The following is a 24,496-nucleotide window of genomic DNA, read 5'->3' as shown; positions in this document are numbered from 1 at the left end:
GAGGCAGAAGAGTGGATTTTTTTTTCGTGAAAATGTGGCAGAGAAAAGAGACGTCTTGAACATTTCCATCTCAGGCTTATTGAGGGTCCCTTTTCTGAGATCTATGTTATAGGATGAAATCTGAGATTTGCATTTCAGATGTTATAGTAATTTTCAGCTTTCCTTAAGATTACTGAATGAACATAAATGACTGGATAATGATGTATCAGGAACTAATATGACAATCAAGGCACAGAAAGTGCCCTGTAAGTATTAGAGATTTATCAGGAGCCATCTGTGATTGTTCCTTCCCTCCAATGAGCAATGCCAGCCTTTCTTTTACATTCTCCCATTCCAGTCCTCAATTGAGTCCATCTTAAGTCTGTATTTGGACTAGATCCTTTGGAAAATCAATGCTTTTGGCATCTCGCTTTTCCTCTTGTGGCTGCCTCTGAGCAGGGTTTTTTTATTCTTGGAATCTGAGGAAAATTGTGGATGTAGCTGGGGTGAAGATAGGAATATTTAAAATAATATTGTTTACAACATGGTCACAAAGGAGGAGATCATTAAAACCAGATTTAATGTGACAGTATCCTGAGAGGAAGGTAAGTGCTGCTTTTTATTTTGGATAGGCATATTCTTAGGCCAGTTGTCTCCTCCATCTCCTTGCCTTAGGCACATTCCTTGATTCAATTTTATCTTCCAAAAAAAAAAAAAAAAAAAAAAAAGGTATGTCTGCAGATAAAGGTGAAGGTTGGGATCTTAAACAACACATGGTGATATTGGAATGTTAAAAATATATACCTCAGACAGCAGTTTGACATTTGAAGGGACTTTTATGAAAAGATTGAGAAAGTGGTAGAAATCGATTTAGCTATCACTTCTCTGCTCTGCAGTAAAAAAATAATAGGGCTCATAATATTTTGAAAAAAAATTGAAACAAGATGTTTGCTATTAGTGCAGATAAACTGCACCACTAGTTCATGAAAATAAAGTAAGAACAAAGCAAAATCCCACTGGTTACCTCCATTCAACATAGACAGACAGACAGGCACACACACACACACACACACACACACACACCTCTCTAAGCAACGTAGACCCTGAGGAACTTGTGAGTTATGTTTAAAAAATATATACATATGCAATTTTTGGATATATACAGATCTCTCTCTTAAAGTGTAATTTTTTTCCTTAAGGTCTTATGTAGACTTTTATGAATGCTGGTAGGTAATGCTGAAACAATTTTGCACAGTACAATATTCCAGTTGCATATGACCCAGGGCAGTGCTTCATAGGTTGTATACCCACAAACCATTTGCACTTGCATGCCCATGGAAACAGACAAGCAGACAGCTTTCTGTGTAGTACAATTTATTTGAGGAATACAGGAAGTACCAGTGGGGGTATTTAGAGAAGTAATACAGAGAAAGGAAGGCAGCTAGTAGAATATTACCAATAACGGTTGACATGTAATCCCAGAGGCAAATAAAGAAAAGGTATAAAATTGGGGACAAGGAAGGTGTGATGGTTTGTATATGTTTGGCCCAGGGAGTGGCACTATTTGGAGGTGTGGCCTTGTTGGGATAGGTGTGTCACTCGGTGGGTGTGGGCTTAAGACTCTCATCCTAGCTTCCTGGAAGTCAGTCTTCCACTAGCAGCCTTCAGATTAAGATGTAGAACTCTCAGCTCTGCCTGCACCAAGCCTGCCTAGATGCTGCCATGTTCCCACCTTGATGGTAATAGACTGAACCTCTGAACCTGTAAGGCAGCCCAAATTAAATGTTATCCTAATAAGAGTAGCCTTAGTCATGGTGTTTGTTCACAGAAGTAAAACTATATATATATAGTAAAACATATGCTGAAACAATTCTGCACAGTACAATATTCCAGATGCATATATATAGCATGTTTTTACACATATATATTCTACTTATCTATCATCTATGTTACTATGCATCCATCTTCTGTTTATCATCTATCTATCTATCTATCTATCTATCTATCTATCTATCTATCTATCTATCTATCTATCTACTGATGTACAGTTCATTTCTCTAAGTGTTAGTCCCTTACTTTATTGAACTTTGTTAGAGATCTGCACCTGAGGGCTAAGTTCCAAGAAATTCTATTTTCTCACGCAGAGCAGGCTTTCAGAAGTTTCAGAGAGAATCCCCCAGGCATCCAGGCCCACAGAGGCAGAAGGAGTTGAAGGCAGAACACTGAGAGGCTGTTAACCCTTAGGGCCTCACTCTGTGTCCACTACAATAACCACTTGATTTCTGGGACGGTATTTCTGTCTCAACTACTAGAAGTGTAAAATTTTGAAGTTTTAGAAGTATAAAGTACAAATAAATTTGAAGTGCACATTTTAATTTGAAGTGTACCTTTAATTCGAAAACATATTTCTAATTGTTTTATATTGAAATATAATGTGTTTAAAATTGCTTACCAGTTGAAAGCCATAACTTTTTTTCTGCAGTCCAAGAGTTCTTTAAGTAAGTGAGAGTGTCAGTGGAATTCCCTTTAAGAACAAGCTAAGAAGATGTTTGAATGTAAGTTCATATGGAACTAGTTACAGGGACTTGGTCGTCACTAAGGAGCATGACATGAGGAATGAGGAAATCAGGATGCATTATTAGTCAGCCATGGCTGTGTGTTGACTGATACTTAGTTATATGGTTGTTGCTGTCTTCTGAGCTCATCGAGTATATTTTTAGAACCATCCCAAACGGGATGGGGGATTGGAAATTTTGCTCCATCATCTGTTCCACAGGAGTCTGTGGTAACACTGGAGGCAATGCTGTGCTCTCCCAAGATGGTGCCTGCGTGATGATCAGGTTCAGAGAAGCCTGGATTAGAGCGACAGGCAAGGACAGGCTAAGGTGGGGCCTGTCAACACTGCATTTGGAAAAGTGGACAGAAACTTCACAGGGTGGGTCACGGCGGCTGTGGCTGAGGTGTGGTGCAAGCTGTGTACACAGGAGCTGCTTCAGGACAGAGAGGGGCAAACCCCTGAGTGATGTGAGGAGTAATTTGCACCTCATCCTTTTGCCAAGATCCACGAATGTGATGAACCCAAAAGCATTTTAACAATGCCCTTTCTCTCCTGGATGGATAAAAAATAAATGAAGCATTTAAAAATGCACCTTCCTTTCCTTTCACATTTAGTTAGTAATTTTTATTTTATTATCTAAACATGTTGTTAGTCCTTCAGAATTATTTATTATCAGACTTGTGCTAATTGGAACCATCTGAGATCTGCTAATTATAATTCAAAATGGAAAAATCATTAACATTATGGAAACACACATTTTTACAAGACCAAACAAAAAGTGTGATTACCCCTACGTTGTGCAGTGTTCAGTTTCAGTCTTTACTGTAGGCCACACCCTTTCTGCCACATTGGGACTGGAGCCCTGTTTCAGTAGCACCCCCATGATGGAGAATTAAAAGGATGAAAAGCAGTTAATCCCAGCTCTGCAGGTAGCTGAAGTTCCTACCAACCCCAGACCTGGGCGACTGGAGAATGGCTTAGTATGGTTATATTTAAGGACATTGAGATAAAGCACTCAATAGGACCTTAGCTACTAATGTCTATCTCAGAAGCATTGCCTTCAGAATGGCTCAGTGTGGTGCTGGGCCCAGGGAAAAGTCTGGAAAGCTGCTGAAAGCATACTTCATTTTCTTATACAGAGAAGAATAAAGTGCGTCTAGATCAGTGGTCGTCAACCTTCCTAACGCTGAGACCCTTTATTACAGTTCCTCATTTTGTGGTTCACCAAAACCATAAAATTATTTTTGTCACTACTTTATAACTGTAATTTTGCTACTGTTACTAATTATAATATAAATATATGATGTGCTAATGGTGTTAGGAGACCCCTGTGAAAGGGTTGTTCATTCCCCGCCCCCCCCCAAAAAAAAACCCCACAATCTACTGGTTGAGGACCACTGATCTAAATATACATCTAGAGAGACATTTGATTTAAAGTATTTAGTTTGTTGGTTTAAATACATTATGTCTCTCGTTATGCTAATGACAGCAGCTTTTAAAATCAAGATTCAGGAAAGCCTTTCAACCTTTGTGGTTTGGAAGTTGTCAGTTAGTGTTTTATTAGTCACTCTCAACTGATATTACTCCTGCATTCTAACGAAGAGAATCACAGAATGTTGCCTGACTGTGACTGCTTCAAGTCAGGAGACATTTGGATATTGTCATTCACAAAGTAGGTTGAATAATTACTTCAGTAGTTTAGTATACACCATGAGTTCTTAGCAGTACCTGGACAAGGGAAGTACTTCAAAACTGCATGTTGTTGAATGTATGTTGTCATTCCATTCGTGTGTATGTGTGTGTGTTGTATGTGCATCACTCAGATACGAATGTGTAGGTGATCATGTTTCTGTATGTATGCATAACCCAGAGTAGGATGTTAAATGTGTTCCTCTATCACTTTATCTTTCCTCCGTTGGGATATTTTCTGAAGAGGTAGGAAGCACACCAATTTATTTTTTTCAGCTAGGAGCTAATGACACTCACAGTCATACCAGCATTTTTCACATGGGTGTTGGGGTTTCAAACTCAGGTCTGCATACTTGTAGAGCAAGCCCTCTTAACCACTGAGCCATTTTCTCACCCCAGTTGTGTGTTTATGTACTATAACTTGGTTGGTTTAACAAAGGTTTATCATTCACAGGTTAACTAAAGTTAATGATAATAGCAGTACAGTTTTTTTTTTTAACTTTTAGATTTTGATTGATTGATTTACTCTCAGTGTATGTGTGTGTGTATGTGTGTGTATGTGGTGTGTACTTCAGAGAGACAAAGGCTTAAAGATAAATTATACAGGACTATGGAGGTGTCTTTAAAATGACATATATATTGAGAGAGGAGAGAGAGAGAGAGAGAGAGAGAGAGAGAGAGAGAGAGAGAGAGAGAGAGAGAGAGAGAGAGAGTATGAATGAGAATGATCAGAACTGCTGTAAAGTAGAAAAGGTAGAAATGGGGAAGCATCAATAGCATGAGGATTTTTTTTTTTTTTACAGGACTTATGATATAGAATGAGGGATGGGTAGGGGGATGAGTTGCTCAACCCACTTAGTTCAACTAGGTGTTCAGATGCCTATTCTCACATTCAGTCTTGTAGGCACATATAGAATATAGGCAGAGGGACTCATTTAAGACAATGGGGAAACAGGAAGCAAAATTCTCTACTAGTGTCTTTGCTTCAAGTAAGGACATTTCTGGAACTGTTACTCTGAAGTCTCTTCTCTGTCTAGACTAGTTTCTATCTCCAGTTCTAATTAATAGAAAAGGTTTGGTGTATACAGGTAAGGAGCATAAAGACTTGTCATGCTGTGGACCATTGTGAATAGGAGAAAACTCTGAGAACTGTAACAAAATAAGACTGACGATCCCAGTTCCGTGGTTAGGATTCTAGGTTTATTCTGTAGAAATGGAACAAGATCAAAGGGGTTCAAGCAAGGGGGAATAAAATCTGAGTTACATTTAAGTGCATCTGGTTCTTAAAAAAAATAAGAAAATAAGATTTGCTTATGTGTGCATGTATGTGCACATATGCCCATACTATGGTATATGTATGGTTGTCAGAAGATAATTTATAGAAGTTTGTGCTCTCCTTTCATCACATAGGGCCTGGGGATGGGACTCTGGTCATCAGGTTTGGTGACGAATGCCTTTGTTCAGTGAGACATCTTACTGGTCCTCATCTGGCTCTTTTTTATAGCACAAATAATTGGTATTGTAAGGGTGATATTAAACAGCAAAGCAATTTGATACTTTGAATGTAGTGCTGGTAGGGGCATTGGTGCCTTGGGAACTGGCAGTGATACAGCAGAGGGCAGGGGATTGACTTGAGTTGTATTTTGGAGCTAGAACCAACAGGACTTGCTGATGGATTAGAAAGTATGGGGAAAGGAAAGATTCATTGATTTTAACTTGAATGATTCAGTAGTTGGTTGTTCTGTTTCCTGACTTGGAAATTACCTGGAGGAAGAGCTATGTTTTTGTCTTATAAGATGCCCATTACAAATTCAAGATGCATTTAGAAGTAGAAACTGGTGGGGGGCTGGGCTTATATCAAGGTATAAATGTGAAACATTACCCCAGATGACTTTTAAAAGTGTAAGGCTACATGTGATTATTCAAAGATGTCATTGAAGACTTAACAATAAAGCAGGAAAGTGATCATATACTTTTCAACCAAAGGTTATTGGTGATCTTAAACAGATTTGAAAGCTTGACAGATAAAGAGAAAAGAATTCAGAGCTAGCTGATATAGATAAGGTATTTTGTTACAGAAACAAGAAAAACAAAATTCTTGTTAGCTTTGGGGTGATATGAGCTGAAGACAGTGGGTTTTCTTTTTCTTTTTCTTTTTCTTTTTCTTTTTCTTTTTCTTTTTCTTTTTCTTTTTCTTTTTCTTTTTCTTTTTCTTTTTCTTTTTCTTTTTTCTTTTTCTTTTTCTTCTTCTCTTCTCTTCTCTTCTCTTCTCTTCTCTTCTCTTCTCTTCTCTTCTCTTCTCTTCTCTTCTCTTCTCTTCTTTTCTTTTGTTTTCCTTCCTTCCTTCCTTCCTTCCTTCCTTCCTTCCTTCCTTCCTTCCTTCCTTCCTCTCTTTTTTATTTGTTTGTAAGTTCTGCCCACTCAAGTAAAAGTGAAACTTAGAAGAAGAATATTTGCAGCCTCATGGAAATGACCTAGCAGAGACAGTGGATGGCAAAACAGGAGGAGATTACTGAAGCTGAAAATCCTTGAGAAGGTGACATACCTACAGCAAAAGCATGCATGGAGACAATTTTTCGTGATGGTTGTAAAGACATGAGAAGACTGCAAGCATTTGTAGAGTTGGTGGTAACGCTATGAGGGGATTCTAATCTAGCCAATTTGTTTTTCCCCCCAATGACTTTGAAGCAAGATCTACCTCTGAAAGCAAAGGGAAGTTCGAGGAGAAAAGGCTACCTTCAAAGTGAGGCTATAAAGTTGCTTGGGAAGAGTTTAGTACTGCTGGGAGCCATGACCAATTGTTTTAATTTGTTGGGATGAAACTAAGGTGTGCTCAATTAATTAAAGTATAGTAATATGTAGCTTTTGAGTGACAGACAAACAAGAGAAAGAGACACACATACATAAACACAGGCAAGAAGAGAGAAGGAGGGAGGGAAGAAGGAAGAGAGAGAGAGAGAGAGAGAGAGAGAGAGAGAGAGAGAGAGAGAAGAGAGTTCTACATGTTAAGTTTTGTCAAGTAAGACAGGGTAAGGAGTTTTAAAGCTCACAGGTACTAGATTATATCCCCAAACTGTGGGATATCAATGACCTTGAGAAGAAAAAAACAGATAGGAGAGATGTGAAGATTTAGTGATGCCATCATAGATTGAGATCAGTGAAGAACCAAAGAACAGATGGACAACCTATGGGTTATGTCCCTGGGGCGAGGGTCTAATGACCTTTTCACAGGTTTTGCCTAAGACCATCAGATAACACAGATATTTATATTATGATTCATAATGGTAGAAAAATTACAGTTATGAATTAGCAATAAAAATAACAATAGTTGGGGGTCACCATAACATGAGGGACTGTATTAGAGGATCACAGCACTAGTAAGGCTGAGAACCACTGCTCTAGAGGGTTCTGAAGAAGGGAAAGATCATGTCTCAAATGAAGACTTTGGGGTGATCTATGCTCTGGTATGGATATCCTAACTACAACTAATTACAAATTAAGCTCCATCATAAATTATTAAGAGGTAGGGTCTTTAAAGATGACTATGAGGTCATCAGAGATCTATACTCAGGGGTGGATTAATCCATTCAAGAGCTAAATGAATTATCACTGAGCTGTCTCTTGTGAGACTATGCCAGGACCTAGCAAACACAGAAGTGGATGCTCACAGTCAGCTATTGGATGGATCACAGGGCCCCCAATGGAGGAGCTAGAGAAAGCACCCAAGGAGCTAAAGGGATCTGCAACCCTATATGTGGAACAACAATATGAACTAACCAGTACCCCCGAGCTCGTGTCTCTAGCTGCATATGTATCAGAAGATAGCCTAGTTGGCCATCAGTGGAAAGAGAGGCCCATTGGTCTTGCAAACTTTATATACCTCAGTACAGGGGAACTCCAGGGCCAAGAAGTGGGAGTGGGTGGGTAGGGGAGTGGGTGAGGGGAGGATACGGGAGACTTTTGGGATAGCATTTGAAATGTAAATGAAGAAAATACCTAATTAAAAAAAATCAGTTTGTCTCTGTGTCTGTATTGCATCCCTCTCAAAAGGAGGTGTCCTGAACTGTCTTAGAACCTGTCACAGTCCTTCACTATGTGTGGCCCCTCTATGTTGGTCCTCCTACCTCTTAGAACTAACACTTGATTAAACCTCACTCTTTACAAATGACACAGTCAGTAGTATTGTGCTATGCAACAGACAACAGCCTAAGGAAGTGTCTTCTGTGAAGATAATAAGGTCTTGCAGATTAGACCAGAAATGGTTACTAAGGTTACAGGAAGCACGGTTGAACAAGTGGTAAACCAAGCTTAGGAGGAAGCATCCACAAGGCTGATGAAATACTGCACTGAGGAAGGGTGTGAGAATGTAGGGGTCACAACAGGGATGACGTTAGCCAAAATGCACGCAGAAAAGGGGAGATAGAACCTGTCAAGACCACCTTCAGTAGATAGGCATGGTCCCTAGTTGAGGGATGGGACCACCCACCCATCTCAAAGTTTTTAACCCAGAAATGTTCCTGTCCAAAGGAAAGACAGGGACAAAAAATGGAGTAGAGCCTGAAAGAAGGGCCATTCAGGGACGCCCCCCCCCCCCCCCAGGGATCCATCCCATCTGCAGACACCAAATCCTGACACTGTTGAGGTTGCCAAGGCACTTGCTGACAGGAACCTGGTGTGGCTGTTCCCTGGGAGGTTCTGCTATCACCTGACCAATACAGATGTGGATGCTCGCAGCCAACCATCAGACTGAGCTCAGGGACCCTGGTAGGGAAGCTGGCAGAAGGACTTGAGTGGAGAGGGATTGCAACCCTCTAGGAAGAACAGTGTTGGCTGGCCGGACCACCCAGTGCTTCCAGGGACTAGACCACCAACCAAAGAGAGTACAGGAAGGGCTCCAGGGCTCCAGATACCTATGTAACAGAGGATGGCCTTATCTGACATCAATGGGAAGGGTTGATCCTGTGGAGGTTTGATGCCCCAGTGTAGGGGCATGCTAGAGTGGTGGGACAGAAGCAGTTTGGTAGGTGAGAGATCACCCTCATAGAGGTAAAGGGGAGGGAGAGAGGGCAGATGGGGATGGGGGGGTTGTGGAGGAGTAAGCGGGAAGGGGGGTATCATTTGAGATGTAAACATATGGAATATAATAATAATAATAATTCTAATAATAATAATAATGTAGGGGGTCAGAAGATATCTTCTGGTAGTAGGAGGTCCCATGTAAATGCAGTCAAGAGGAGAGGTGAGCGGCTAGTAAGTTCTCATAGGCTCCGAAGCTGTGGATATCAATGCTTTTAGAGAAATGAAAGGTTTAGAAGTAGCACTGTGGATCAGAGAAGTTTCTATCTCGAAGACAGCTGCAAGAGAGCAATTTTAGATAATTTTAGCACAGGCAAAGGGAAATTTGAGGCGGAGGTGTTAGCAGGAGTGGGTTTCTGGGTCAGAGCTCTGAAGCTGCGGAAAGCACAGTGAGTGGAAGAGCGGGGAGAAGAGGAGTCAGGAAGCGGACAAGGATGTCCACACTGCCTGCACCGAAGGTCTCAGATAACTTCCATTTTCTAGAATGATTGTTCTGTTCAGAGAGTGGATGTTTTAGTGAACATACACGTGACAGGCCAGTTTGGCACGATCAGAAGCTTTGAAGGAACATAACAAAACAAAACTGTGCTTTGGTGAAATATTTACATAAGTTTGAAATGTGGTATGCATCATAGGATTCTTCCATTGAGTGAATCTTAGGTTGTGGAAGTTGGTTAAGTTGAACCTCAAGACTGCTGCTTCTGCCTTGGGGGCTGGGGGAGGGGCAGGGAGGATTGGGGGTGGATGATCAGTTTTTAGGTTAGGCTATATGTGAAGTGTTCTCTCCTTACCGACAAGACTCGAATAAAATCCACTAGAATAAAAATTTCATGCTAGAATGAAAAATACATTCTAGAACTTGTCACAGACTCTCTCTCTCTACTCTCCCTCCTTTGTTCTTTTAGATTATAAAGCAAGGGAAGAAGATACTATTGTGGATATGAATTCTGAATGACTGTAGACATAGAGCCCGTGTTCATGCTGTTATACTAAAACCACCATAACAACACGCCAGCCCTGAAAACGACAGTCTGCACCAGGGAAAACAGACTCTAATAAAAAGAAGGGAGAATATTAGGAAGACAGAGCTCTGTTAATTCTTACTGAAGGGATTCTGTGTCAGAACCCAGCTTCTTTGTGTGTGTGCGCGCGTGTGTGTGATCATTTTATAGGCACACAGTAGCTTTTCAAACTTTACCTTATGTCAATCACTACTCTTGACCATTATATTTCCCCCCTGAAGTCCCTAGAGAAATAATGCATTCTGGGGCTGTAAAGATGGCTCTACAGTTAAGAACACACACTACTGTTGCAGAGGATCTGACTTTGCTTCTTAGACCCACATCCAGTGGCTCCTAACCACCTGTTATTCCAGCTCCAGCGAATTCTTCTGAAGTTTTTCGAACACCTGCATACACATGCACCATGAACACATACACACAAGTAAGAATAAAATAAATCTTTAAAAATAAGTATCTTCTGATGCTGTTAAATGTGGTCATCTGTACCGAATTTAACTTGGATGACAATTTCAGTCAAGATTCTGCAATTCAGAATGAGCAAACCAGATAGGCTCTGCCATTTTTAGAATGCTGTTTTAATAAGGTTTATTCCTGTCTGGGTCGACTGCATTTTACATACTCAGTCACCAGCCTGGGAGGATTATTGTCATGACAACCTGGGCTGACTGACTCGACTTTCAGAACCATGACGATTCATCCTGTTCATTGATACCTATATGTCTTGATGACTTTCTAGGAGGTTGTAGCATTTTGGCAAATGTTCTAAGTGATGTGGAAAGATGATGAGAAAAAGTGTGAGCTAAGTTTTAGCCATAGTTATCCCAGAGCCAAAGCCACATTCTTAAGCATGTCTTAACCTATTGGAGTCTTATCGTCATCCATTCAATAGGAAGCTATTGCTTGTTTATATTGTCTTTAAAGTAACTTTTTAATTGTGATTTTTCTGAGTCACTAGAGTCTTAGGTATTTATGTTGATGATAGTTTGTGTACTTGATACATATTCTTGTTAGCATTTTATATTTGCTAAATTTCCTTTTTATCTTATTTTCAGAACTCATTCAAATCACAAAAAAAGAATTTTTCTGAATTTTTAAATTTTGCTCTAGTTTATTTTCCAGTTTAAGAAACAAAAACAAAAACAAAGAACTTAAAAATCTCACCAGGTTAAATGTTAACATAAAGAAAGATGACTCCAAACAGGGTTTGAGCAATTGTAACTTTATTGAGTTGTGAAGCTAACAGATATGAGTATCCAGTTCATTTGATGCACTGAATTTATTATTCATATCAGAGCATATACACCAGCACTTGATGTCTTTGAGTATTGCACGCACTAGAAATGTGAAGTAAGCCTGCATTATACATCTATTCTGTCTTCTTCCTGGTTGTGTTTAGTGGCTGGGAGTTCGTTTTGACCATCATTTATGTAATAGCTAACTCCTGACTTTTGTGCAGCATAAAACAGTGTTTCATAATGGGGCATTTTGCCTGCTTATGTTCAAGTACCTTATATCTCCTGTCATCAAAAAAGTCAGTTATGATTTACTATAGTTTCAATCGGCACACATCCTCTGTATTCTAAAAAAAAAAAAAAATTGACCCACATTTAGATGCATTTAGATGTTTTCCTACTCAAAGGACTTGAAAGAACCTTTACATAACACATTTGTCTTTTTCTCTCTCCTGCCCCACTTTTAATTAGGCTCCTAGGGTAACCGGAACGGTTGCTGCCTATATATGAAGGCTGTGCATTGTTCCTTTTAGGGTCTCAAATATGACCTTGTTTTTTTTTGGTCTAACTTCCATTTTGAAAAGTTATCATTTTATTAGCATATAGAAGTTATATGAAAGAACCCCATTGTGACATATTCATACATGCCTATTGTTTATGTTTCCATTGTGCATTGGACAGGCAGAGTTAAATTAGATTTGTGTTGCCAGGTCATTTTGTCTGTATACTTTTCAGCTTTGTTTCTCTTAAGATACTGCCCCCTGCCCCCCACAAGTTATGGGCTGATCATGTGCTTGGTAAGGGATCTGTCTACCTCTGCGCCATATTTTCAGTCCCAGTCTATACCACTTTAGTAAGTTCCTTCACTTTTCCCATTCTTTAGATGCTTCTCGACTTGCCTCTAAACTCCAATTTATTTGTACGTGTCCTCATTTTGTTTCTCAGCTCATGTCCTCATGGCAACGGCAGCATGGTGCCTGCGCACTTTGTCTCAAAAATTGTGCAGCTGTCCTTGAATGTTGATTCCCCGCCCCCACTTAGACAAATGGTTTCTGTTTTAACCTGTGGTCATTCTACATCTTTCCCTGTCTTTTTTTTTTTTTTCTTCTTGAGGTACATAATTTTGATCATTAGTTTAATGGTCTCATTTTTAACTCTGTTTACTTTTTATACCCTTCAGAAAAAGTTAGCTTTATAGAAAAATGTATACAGACAACTTTAAAAACAATTATTTTTATTTTATTTTACATGTATGATGAATGTTTGCTTGCATGTATGTGTATACATTATGTGCATGCGTGATGTTGGCAAAGGCCCAAAGAATGAATCAGATTCCCTGGGATTGGCATTATAGGTGGTTGTGAACCAGGATATGGGTGCTTATAAGCAAATCTGGGTCCTCTACAAGAGCATCAAGTGCTCTTGACTACTGGGACATCTCTCTATGCTCAATAGCTACTTTCTAAGTAAGGGAAGAGGCTATGAGAATCAATGAAGATAATTCACACACAGCATAAGCATTTTGAGAGCATCATATGGCTTTCACCATTGGGAGTTTATCCTTTTATTCTTGTTTGCTCAGGTTAATTGGTTGGCATTCCCTGAATACTCAATAATTGATGGATGGGAGAGCCTGCTGAGCAGCAGAGGTTACCTAACGGAGGAGGTTAAAGATTTCTCTAACAAAGGAGATGGATTGTTTGTGATTTCTTTTTTGGTTTTAGACATGAGTCAGGTGTGTGTGTGTGTGTGTTGATTTTGGCAGTTTTAGTTGAGATTAGTGGGATGTAAAGACTTTTTGAATAGTATGTAAATACCTTTTTTACTTTTCAGTTTTCAGAAACCACACAGCTCATTGCAGGGTGCAGCCCAAATCATTTTATCTTGTGATGCTGTCTAACAGGAAACATATCAACAGTAACAAAGTCTAGCATGTTCTTAAGTTTTATCCTGCTGCTCAGCATGAACTTTCATTGAAATACTATTTTACCAAACACTGGTATGTCCCCTGTTAGATAACAGGCACTTTAAAATTGTAATCTTGACTAAATCTGGTGATGCAAGCCTGGAAGCTGAGCTTCTCTGGAGGGTGAGGCAGGAAGGGTGGAAGTTTAAGACCAGGCTGAGTAAGTTGGACCCTGTTCACCACCACCACCACCACCACCAGCAAGCAAGAAAGCCCTCATTTGATTACTCAATACAGTTACTATTAATTACCTTCATCATATAGTTCAAGAAAATGAGGTACATATTAGGCATCTAACTTTCTCAAAGACATAGCCTTTCACTGCTAAAATGGAAGCTGAGTTGGCTCTGGGCTCTGTGGGCCTCTGTATCGTGCTGCTGCTCCCATCTGAGATCTGTTTAGTGACTGATGGAACATAGTTTTCACACACTAAAGGGCTTTCTAAAAGCAAAACCTTTAAAACTCTGTCCACGTGGAAGTGCATAAAAATGGAAGTGAGAATGTAGACAAGGAGCCTTGACATTAGAACTGCACATGACTGAGATGTACTCTCCAGTCTTACTGAGATAAACCCTTGACAATACACCTGCAGGATCCAATACTAAAGATGCTTCACTGGCTGTTCCCATCCCTTCTGGAAACGTGTGATCATAGCTGGCGACATTGCTGAGATCTTTTATCTGCTGCCACACTTTTTCTTTTGGCTAGACATTACAGTGAGCAGAGTTCCATGGTCAATCAATACGCTGTGTCAGGATCAATAGCAGTCTGCGAGCATCCCTTCGGCCCCAAACCTTTCCATTTCTCACTTCTTTCAGCGCTGTGCACATCCTTTCATGAAAAATGGAGGATTTGGGGATTATTTTCACTACCTGTAGTTTCTCATGGACAAATGAATCTCTGATTATCGTGGAAATCTAGTCAATAAAGCTGTCAGAACTCTTAAAACATTGACTGTGCAGCCAAGTTCAGTATGCTTAACCTCTAGATGCCTCAGAGCGTGAAATATGAGAGAAGGAAATGATATTTATACGAAAGGACCTTTGAGGCGAAAAGTGTTGAAACTTAGCTGATAGGAAAGCATCCTGTATTCCACAGTTGGGACAAGAATCCTAGGCTTCACTATGCTACTTAAGAAACCAGAGCAGTTTAGTGAAGGCCTTGATAGATGAATGACCCTTTCCCAATAATTCTAATTGCCCATAATGGCCCCAGATGCTCAATATTTAACTTTAAAGGACTGCCTTCCCCTATCCTCATCTATCCCCCGTACACACATCAAATCACAAGATGCGGAGTTCCATGAGCTATGCCATGGGATTCATCTTGTGGCCTCTACTCTTCCTTTTCCTAGAACCTAGACCTGTCTTTTTATTTGCTCTCTGTCTCCTCTTCCCATTAAGGAACAAGCCAGATCTCATTCATGACTTTTTCTCTTAAGCTAGAACCTAGGGAAAATTTCTATGGTTTATTTCTTCAGTAATTGGGTACATAGGTTTGGAGGGGGTAGCTTCACTTCCATGCATCTTACCTTTCCTCTTTAGAAGCCTAGAAATGATGACAACTCAGTAGTTGCATGCCTGGGTAAAGATGACTCTAGCAATTAGGACGAACACCTATCCTCAGGTGGCTTACACATATCGGACACCTCAACAAAAACTTATAATTTTATTCACTTATTGAATTTTGAGATGGGGTATCCCAGGATGACTTTGAACTGTCTATCCTCCTGCCTATGTGTCTTGAGAGCTGGAATTACAGACCAGCCTGGCATACCTGCAACATATTAGGTGTTGTGGACCAACTGTGGCTTTCCTTCAAGTAGTACTTCAGATGCCCAGATCCTTGTATAGAAGGCTACATTGTCTTTTCTACATACCTTTAGTGGTCACTATACTTACTTGTTTGATGACAGCAGAGGTGGAGTTTCATGAGTGCCATGTGTGTGGTTTGAAAGCTTCTAAGCTTCTACAAGTCCCTTGGGAAACAGTAGACATCAGTTTGTTTACATTCCTTTGGCTACATTGAAGGTGTTGGGGAAATGGATGGCTCTCTCTTAGAAAGAAGAAGAAACTGATTAACATATAGTCCCACAGTCTAGAGTGCTACGGAACCATGTGACACATGTCCTGTGCTTCCTGAGGCATTGTGTTCTTTAGTTGAAGGAGAGAAGAACAATCGATAGAGAAGCAGATGGCGGCTTAGGAGGAAGTGAGGTGACCTGGGTCACCGTCTTGCCTCTATTAAGTCACAAAATGCTGTAGCTGCTTCATCTCTCTGAATATTGTTTACCTTCTGTCTACGTAATGGTGTAACAATATGTCTCTCCTAAAACACGGTACTGTTAAGGCCAAATGAGTATGAGATGGAACAATCACCTTAAGAGCAAACACTAGGATTCATCTTTGTAAAAGGACTGGGTTTCACAAGAAAAAAAAATATCTCATCAATGTCCTTATAGTTGGCATGTGTTTAATCACAACACTTTGGAGCAGAAGAAGGTGGATCTCTGTGAATTAGGTGCCAACCTGGTCTACATAGCAAGTTCTAGGCCATCTAGGGTGATGTAGTGAGAGTCAGTCTCAAAACAAATAAACACATTTCCTTACATGTGGGAAGGGAATCTCATTGTCTAAGTCTGTAGGGGGGAGATGAAATCATTTGCATAACAATTTGCAGAACACATTATGAGAGCTGGGAAGCAAAGCACCCAGTAAAAAAGGGGAGAAAGTCAGTGGAGAAGGGCTGCTCTTTGTCAATGTTCTTTATACACAAGGGCATCTATGACTCAGGGAGATGAATTCCTTCTTCTTCTTCTTTTTCTTCTTCTTCTTCTTCTTCTTCTTCTTCTTCTTCTTCTTCTTCTTCTTCTTCTTCTTCTTCTTCTTCTTCTTCTTCTTTTTCTTCTTCTCATTTATTTTTCTTTCTGGATGCAAAACTTTTTGGTGTCCCCAAACTTTCATTACAATTAATTACTTGTGCTGTAGAAAGTGAATTCTATGTTTGCTTCAATGCAGAACTGCAGTGGGAGGAAGACTGATGTAAAGAGTGAAAGAGAAGAAAGAAAAGAAGAGCACAATGTTTATTGTGGAAACATGGGCTCAGAAAACATGGTGAGTTATCATAGAAAATGCAATGTAAGCCAAGAATTCATGGAGTAGATAGGGGTATAGCTGAGAGGTAGAGCACAGGCTTCTCATAGACAAGAGCTTGCTTTTGTCCTGAGCAGCACACACACAGACCCAGACACTCACACTCAGACACATACCCATATGTGACATGTATGGGACATACATGCATAGACACACAGACACAGACACACACAGACACACGTACAGGCAGACACATACACAGACAGACACACAGATATACAGATACACAGACACTTACACACAGACCCAGAAACTCACACTTGGACACATACCCATATGTGACATGTATGGGACATATACCCATAGACACTCAGACACAGACACACACAGACACACGTACAGGCAGACACATACACAGACAGACACACAGATATACAGATACACAGACACTTACACACAGACCCAGAAACTCACACTTGGACACATACCCATATGTGACATGTATGGGACATATACCCATAGACACTCAGACACAGACACACACAGACACACATAGAGACACAGACACACACACACACAGGCAGACACATACATAGACAGACACACAGACATACAGACATACAGACACACAGACATTCACACACAAACCCAGAAACTCACACTTGGACACATACCCATATGTGACATGTATGGGACATATACCCATAGACACCCAGACACCCAGAGACACAAAGACACACATAGAGACACAGACACACACACAGGCAGACACATACACAGACAGACACACAGATATACAGGCACACAAACACTCACACATAGACACAGACACAGATACCTAAACACAGATACACACACACACACACACACACATATACATACATAGAAGCACACAGATACAGACACATAAACACTGATACATACACACACACACACACAGAAACAGAAACACAGATACACACAGAAACAGACACAAACACACAGACACATATACAGGCACACACACATGCAAACATACACAGAAACATACACACAGATACAACAGATACACACACAGACACATACAGACACACACACACACAGACACAAATACACACACAGACACACAGTTATGGACACAGTCACACACACACACACACACACACACAGAAGGTCTTTCACATGTGCTATAAATACATGATGAGTTATTCCTCCATGTACCAAATGCCATCTAAAATTGTAAAATGTATTATGCTACTGCTCAAATCAAAAATTTCGATATCTCATTCCTGTTTTATGTTATTACACTTTTACTTATACTTTCACTGGCCTTTAAGTTTTATTCTTTTGCTTTACATGTGTGTATTAGTGCATTTTCTAAAAACTATGAAATTATCCAAACAGAACAGGTTGAATTCCGAGGTTAAGAAGATTTTCTAATCATAATTTATGGTCCAATACAATGTGATAAAATAAGGTAGTATGTGTGCAGGCTCCCATCCTGAGGTTGTTGGCCAGATTCTTCCCCCAAATGGGAGATAGAATTTCTGATACTAGTTAGAAACACTCAGGACGAATTGCTGGATCTATAGAATGGTGCATTGCCTTTAGACAGTTTTCAGTGAACTGATTAAATTTGTAGATTTCATCCTATGTATTAGAATGTGTGTTTTTCTTTTTCTGCAATTATAAGGACTAGCCTCTGTCTTAATTTCAGAGTATTGTAACACCTTTATTATCATGGCTTTATATATTATAATGTATGAAAGAGTTATTTTCCCCAAAGGCTCTATTTTTTTATTTTAATTTAAAGTATTTGCAAAGCTGTTCAAACGATGGACACATTCACAATGTGCAGGAGAATCTTTCTTTCAGGTTGCTCCTGGCGTAGTGATTAGTAGTGTCTTCACTGCATATTTAAGTTCTCAGAATTGCTTATCTGTGGTGTGGATCAGTGAAGAATCTGGTTGAGCTGTCGCTACTTTACATAATTAAGTTCTTCTTGCCAGAAAAAGAAAGTAACAAATTATGGAGTGAAACAAGCCTAAAGTTGGGCTTTTAAAATACTTTCTGTTCCTGTTATTTTCCCAGTTATAATCGGAAACAAAAGCAAAAATAGATGAGATGAAGGGTCAGTCAGGCTGACAGCTCACATTTTCTCGAAAAATTCTTAGGAATGCTCCTCCGCAGACCCCTCCGCAGTCAGCGATAAACAGCAAATGCCATTAAGAAAACAACTTCTCATTGTTCAAAAACCAGACTAATATGTGGGTGAGGCCAAGGCCAGGGTAGGGAGAGACTTTGCATGTAGAGAAACTGGTCCAAGTGGACACTTGGATACATAAACGGTTGACAATGGAAGGGTCTCACAGCCTTTGGAGTAGCACAGACTGACCTTGCAGCGTTGTGTTAGACTCCTGCACTTCCGTGTAAAATATAGGCCTAAACTAAGTCAGAAATAAACTTTTCATGCTGGCAGGGATATTATCCACACATTCTGCAGGCATCTGTGGATGAAATCAGTCTGCTTGCTTCATTGTTCTGAATCCTTTATTTCTCTTTCCTCTGGAGGGGCTAGTGTCCGGAGTGGACTCCTGTCCCTGCTATTTATAGGGTTTTCTATGTGGTGGTGTCTTTCTCTGGTTAGTGTAATAGGAAAAAAATGCATTTGCTTATCTATTACAAATGAAAATCACTGGGGAATCTAAAGAACACTTTCAATTCCACGACCATTATTTCAGAAGCAATCACATGCAGAGGAATGAAAGTCAAACACAGAGAAAAATGCTGATAGATTGGGTAATCTTCATGACTCTCTGGGACCATCATTATTCCAGTGTTCTAGAGGAAAATGCAGATTTGAAAGATGGTAAACCCCAACCCGTGCAATCAATCACTCATCTCCTGGAGCAATAATAATTGCCCGGGAGGTGCTCTTCAGACGTTAGCTATATAGTCATTCTTGTTTGTTCCAAGGCATACTAAATCTTATGTAAGATTACAGGAGCGCTCCCGCCCCGCTAGTGTGTGGCTCCAGGATATTTTCAGAGACAGAGACTCATACCATTCACCTGTGAATGATGAGGTCAAAGTCAGTTCTGCAGCTGCAAAGAGCAAGAGCCTTGACATTGTCTTTCCTCCAGAATACTCTGTCCTTTACGTCCAGATTTTAAAAATAGGCATCTCTCTGCCTTTTATGTATGTGAGCCACCTTCGTAATCGGAAGGTGATTTTATTAATACAGTAAATCATATTTGACTGATACTTTAGAAGATGCTTTTCCTGGGTAAACTAAAAGCCTGGCATGGCTTTTCCTGATGTTCTTAAATATTTTATTAGCAGAGTCTCTTTACCACCCCTTCCTATTCATAGTCTCCTTCAGTTTAATGATATAAAGCAGGTGACAGAGTTGTCGAAACTGGATTTCCAGTAGAAACAGTCTTTGAAAATGTGGTGTGTTTTCTTCCTTATTTTTTTCTTTATTCATTGTCTCTGGCTCAAAAGGTCCAGACGGCAGTTTAGAGAAAGATATATCTTGTTTGTAACTCATGTTCTGAGGGTTTTAGAGCCATGAAATTAAATATTATTGTTCTTACATCTTTTTGGTAAAGCTTTTGGTTTTCTTTTTCACATCCACTCTAAAGGGAGGCTGAAACACTACTTCCCTTCCACTGTATTCTAGTGATGCTGCTAGAGTGCTTGTGAGGGAGTCTATGTGCAGTGTTGGGGGAGTGGTGGGTCTGTCTAGATGTTCAGGGAGAAGGTTTTTTATTCATTAACAAGTTCCTTAATTATGGGCTGTTCGGGTTTCTCATCATCCTTAAAGTTCATTTCTAATCATTTACCCCAAAGAAAATGGAGGCTGAATATTCAAAGCATTATTAAATACAGGGAACTACAAATAACTTCTTTCCCTTTTATCTTTTTGAAAATTGTGAGTGGCAGGGGAGAAGTCACAGGCATGTAGGCAACTATAGCATCTCTTGTCTTCAAAACTGTCTACTGGAATAAAAACATGCAAATATTGGCACGTGTCATAGTTCAGAGTTTGATTCATTGTCACAAATTACCATGCCACATTAGTGACACTCAGGGTGAGAAAAAACAGACTCAACAGCTTCTCAAGTACGTGTGTATGTGTGTGTGGTGAGAGAGTAAGAGAGAAAGTGAGGGAAGGAAGAAGGGAGAAAGAGGAAGCCAGTGTGTGTGTGTGTGTGTGTGTGTGTGTGTGTGTGAGAGAGAGAGAGAGAGAGAGAGAGAGAGAGAGAGAGAGAGAGTGAGAGATGTCAACCTTGGCTATCGTTCTTCAGTTGTCCATCTTGGTCTTTGAGACAAGTTCTCTTATTAACTTGCAGTTCCCTGATTCTGCTAGATTGGTTGACTAGTGAGCTAGAAAGATCCATCTGTTTCTCCCTCCTGTCTCCACCACTACATACTACACTCTTTCTTTCTTTCTTTTTTTTTTTTTTTTTTTTTTTTTTTTTTTTTTTTTTTTTAGGTGCTGGGGCTAGAGCTCCAGTCCTTATACTTGCATGATAATAAATTCTTGACTTAGAGAACTATTCCCCTCACTATTTTTTTCTTTCCAGTTACTATCCCTCATTTTCAAAGAACTGAATTCTAGCTACATTGATATACTTTCTTCCGTTTTGAAGTTTACATAATACAAATGTAACAAGTATTTGTAATTTTCAAATAAGTATTCAATATGGAGTATATTTACTGTATAGCACAAATAAGAGCATATCAATGTGTATTGAAATATATTATGTAACATGGTCCTATATTTGTTATTGTAAATAAAATAATATAATAATATATTTGATCTGCCTTTCTTTAATGTAGAATGTGTTTAAAAAATTGAGGATTTGTTTACAATGTTGTGTGTAGCTTTATATTGCTCAAGTATTCACTAAATTTGACTGTTAATTTGATATCATATTTGTAAATAGACAGTTTTTTTCCTTAGCAAGCTAAGAGTGTTTAAAGACATATCACTGGGAACTGAAACAGCTTTATTAAAAGCCTAGTTTATGTATGTATACATACACATATGTATATAATTGGTCAAATCACTTGCATTGGTTAAGCTTTTCCTGATAAGTGGAGATACCTTCCCTCTGGGCCAGGCCCTTACGGAGGTACTTACTCACTTTCATTGACAAATGAAAAGCATCTTTAAGGTACCCAGCATGTGGACAGCAACATGCATGTGCAAATGATGACTAGTTCCCTAACCGGAAGAGACTTTTTTTTTTCATTTTATTGAAAATAGATTTTTTTCCCTTATATAATGTATCCTGATTATGCTTTCCCCTCCCTTGATTCCTCCCAGTTCCTCTCCATAGTAATATACACAGAGGACCTGGAGCAGACATCTGCGCAGGACCTGTGCTTTTTGCTTCAATCCCTCTGAATTCATGTAAGCTTTTATCATGTGATTTAGTGGGCCTTGTTTTCTTAGTGTTTTTCATCCCCTCTGGATGTGATATTCTTCTTCTTCTTCTTCTTTTTTTTTTTCCTACTCTTTCCTGGGGTTCGCTGGGCCCTAAGGGGGAAGATTTGATAGAGACATCCATTAATGTCTGAGTGTTCCAAGGTCCCTCCCTCTGTATAATGTCTTTATATTTGTTCCCATCTATTGCAGGAGAAATCTTCTGTGACAGTGCTCCAGCAAGGCACTGGTCTATGAGTATAGCAGAATATCATTAAAAGGCATTTTTATCACAACTTATTATTATTATTATTATTATTATTATTATTATGACCAGTAGTTTTTGGTTTTACTGGTTTCTGGGCTAATTTTCGTTCTTGGCCACTCAAACAGTTTCAGGCAAGGGCTCCATCTCCTGGAGGGAGCTTTAAGTCAAACCAGACATTGGTTGGTTACTTCCCCAAGCTTTGTGTCATTATTGCCCTAGCATATTTTTTAGGCAGGACATTATTGTAGATCAAAGGTTTTGTGTTTACATTCCTCTTTTGGCATGAGTACTTTCCCATACCCAAAGACAGCAGCACAAAGGGCTGATGGTTTTGACATTTCTTAATGAGTTGTGTAGGTGTTGGCTTCAGCAATGGAATCTTGCCATAGGTTTGTGGAAAGCAAGCTATAGTCTTGAAAACATCATGGGCTGTTTGGGGATTTCCATAGGACCCCTTTGATATACAACTTAATTAAGATATAACAGAATCCTGGTACTGGAAGCTTCATTTGGTGACAAGAGATGGCCAACTGGGACTCTGACTTCCCCATGGGACTGAATCTTCTTCTATCCTCATTGCTTTAAATTCTGAGAACAGAATAGGGAGCAATGCAAACTACTTATTAAAAGCAGGGAAGAGTTCCTTTTGTCAAGAATAAAAGGAATTCTTGACATCATTTATCCTTTGTCCCCTCTTCATTAATTTTAAAGTTAAGCATTTACATTTAATTTTCAGGAGTTTATTGTTTAATTAAAAACCCAATTACTCACTGGGCATCTAAAAAAATAATAACACAGTATATAGTGAGGAAAATTTAGTTTACTATGACTAAATTTTCACAAAATGAGGGAGTAATTCTAGATATACAAAAGTTATACTTTTGTTTTAATCTACTTTCTTGGCTATTTACTGTTAAGGTTGGCTCCAGAGGAAAAAAATAAAATCAAAAGGAGGAGAGTCTTTGTAGCTCTTGTAGTGAAAGGTATTTTATGGGAGGAAGAGGTGGTTTGTGTGTAAAGAAAAGGAGGAAGCACCATGTGATTGAGAAAATGGCCTGCAAACCATTTTCTATGCATTCTTCAGCTCCTCTCTGCCAGTGAATTTGCCTTCCTACCTTTTCTGCTCTTTTCCACCCAGAATCCAGAAGACCTGGGATTGTCAAGATTCAAGATTGTTATGAACAATCATATATTGGTAAATTCTTCATTGTTTTTTTTTTTCTTTCCTTTTTCAATTTCTTTCCAACTAGTGTCAGACGTGGGTAAGAGAGCCTCACATGCCTAAGCAGGTTCATGGAATATGCAATCTTTAAAAATTACAGTAGAATATGTATAGATATTTTATTATTTAAATTGGTCATTCGGGCACAGGGCTAAACAGAGAATTCTCAACAGAGGATTCTTGAATGGCCAAGAAGCACTTAAAGCCATGTTCAAAGTCCTTAGTTATCAGGGAAATGCAAATCAAAACAACCCTGAGATTCCATCTTACACTGGTCAGAATGGCTAAGATTTAAAACTCAAGTGATAGCACATGCTGTCAAGAATGTGGAGCAAGAGGAACACTCCTCCATTTCTGGTGGGAGTGAAAACTTGTACAGCCTCTTTGGAAATCAATTTAGTGGTTTCCCAGAACACTGGGAATAGTTCTACCTTAAGACCTAGCTATACCCCTCCTGGAAATACCTGAAAAATGCTTCACCATCTCACAAAGACACTTGCTCAACAATGTTCACAGCAGCTTTATTTGTAATAGCCAGAAACTGGAAACAACCTAGATGTCCCTCAACTGAGGACTGAATAAAGAAAATGTGGTACATCTATATACTGGAATAATATTCAGCTATGAAAAAGACATCATGAAATTTGCAGGCAAATGGATGGAACTTGAGAATGTCATCCTAAGTGAAGTAACCCAGTCCCAAAAGGACACTCATTGTATGTACTCACTTAGTGGATATTAGCCATAAAATACAGGATGCCCATGCTACACTCCACAGATCCGAGGAGGCTAGACAGGAAGGAGGGAGGGTACAAGCAAAGATGCTTGAGTCTCACTTGGAATGGGGAATGGAATGGTCATGGAAAGCAGATGGAGGGAGGAAACTGGGTGGGAGAGGGGAGTGGGGAGTTTCAGGGTCAGTGGAGGAGCAGGGGGGATGACCAGGTATCCATGAGAATGAATGGAAATCTGCAACTGAT

General features: G+C 39.5%; 1 long non-coding RNA gene across 1 annotated transcript in view; it reads left to right on the top strand.

Annotated features, from left to right (window-relative positions):
- LOC115030088 (uncharacterized) overlaps nucleotides 1-24,496 on the top strand; it is a 159,486-nt gene that overhangs the window by 134,233 nt on the left and 757 nt on the right. The window contains exons 5-6 of the long non-coding RNA XR_003835708.2: nucleotides 16,539-16,634; nucleotides 23,433-23,489. This is a non-coding gene — a long non-coding RNA (uncharacterized LOC115030088). The remainder of the gene's footprint in view (nucleotides 1-16,538; nucleotides 16,635-23,432; nucleotides 23,490-24,496) is intronic.

Source organism: Mus caroli, unplaced genomic scaffold (genome assembly GCF_978045245.1).
Source record: "Mus caroli unplaced genomic scaffold, Mus_caroli_1 scaffold_1, whole genome shotgun sequence".
Lineage (NCBI taxonomy): Eukaryota > Metazoa > Chordata > Mammalia > Rodentia > Muridae > Mus > Mus caroli.
This window is presented reverse-complemented; position numbering and strand designations above follow the sequence as displayed.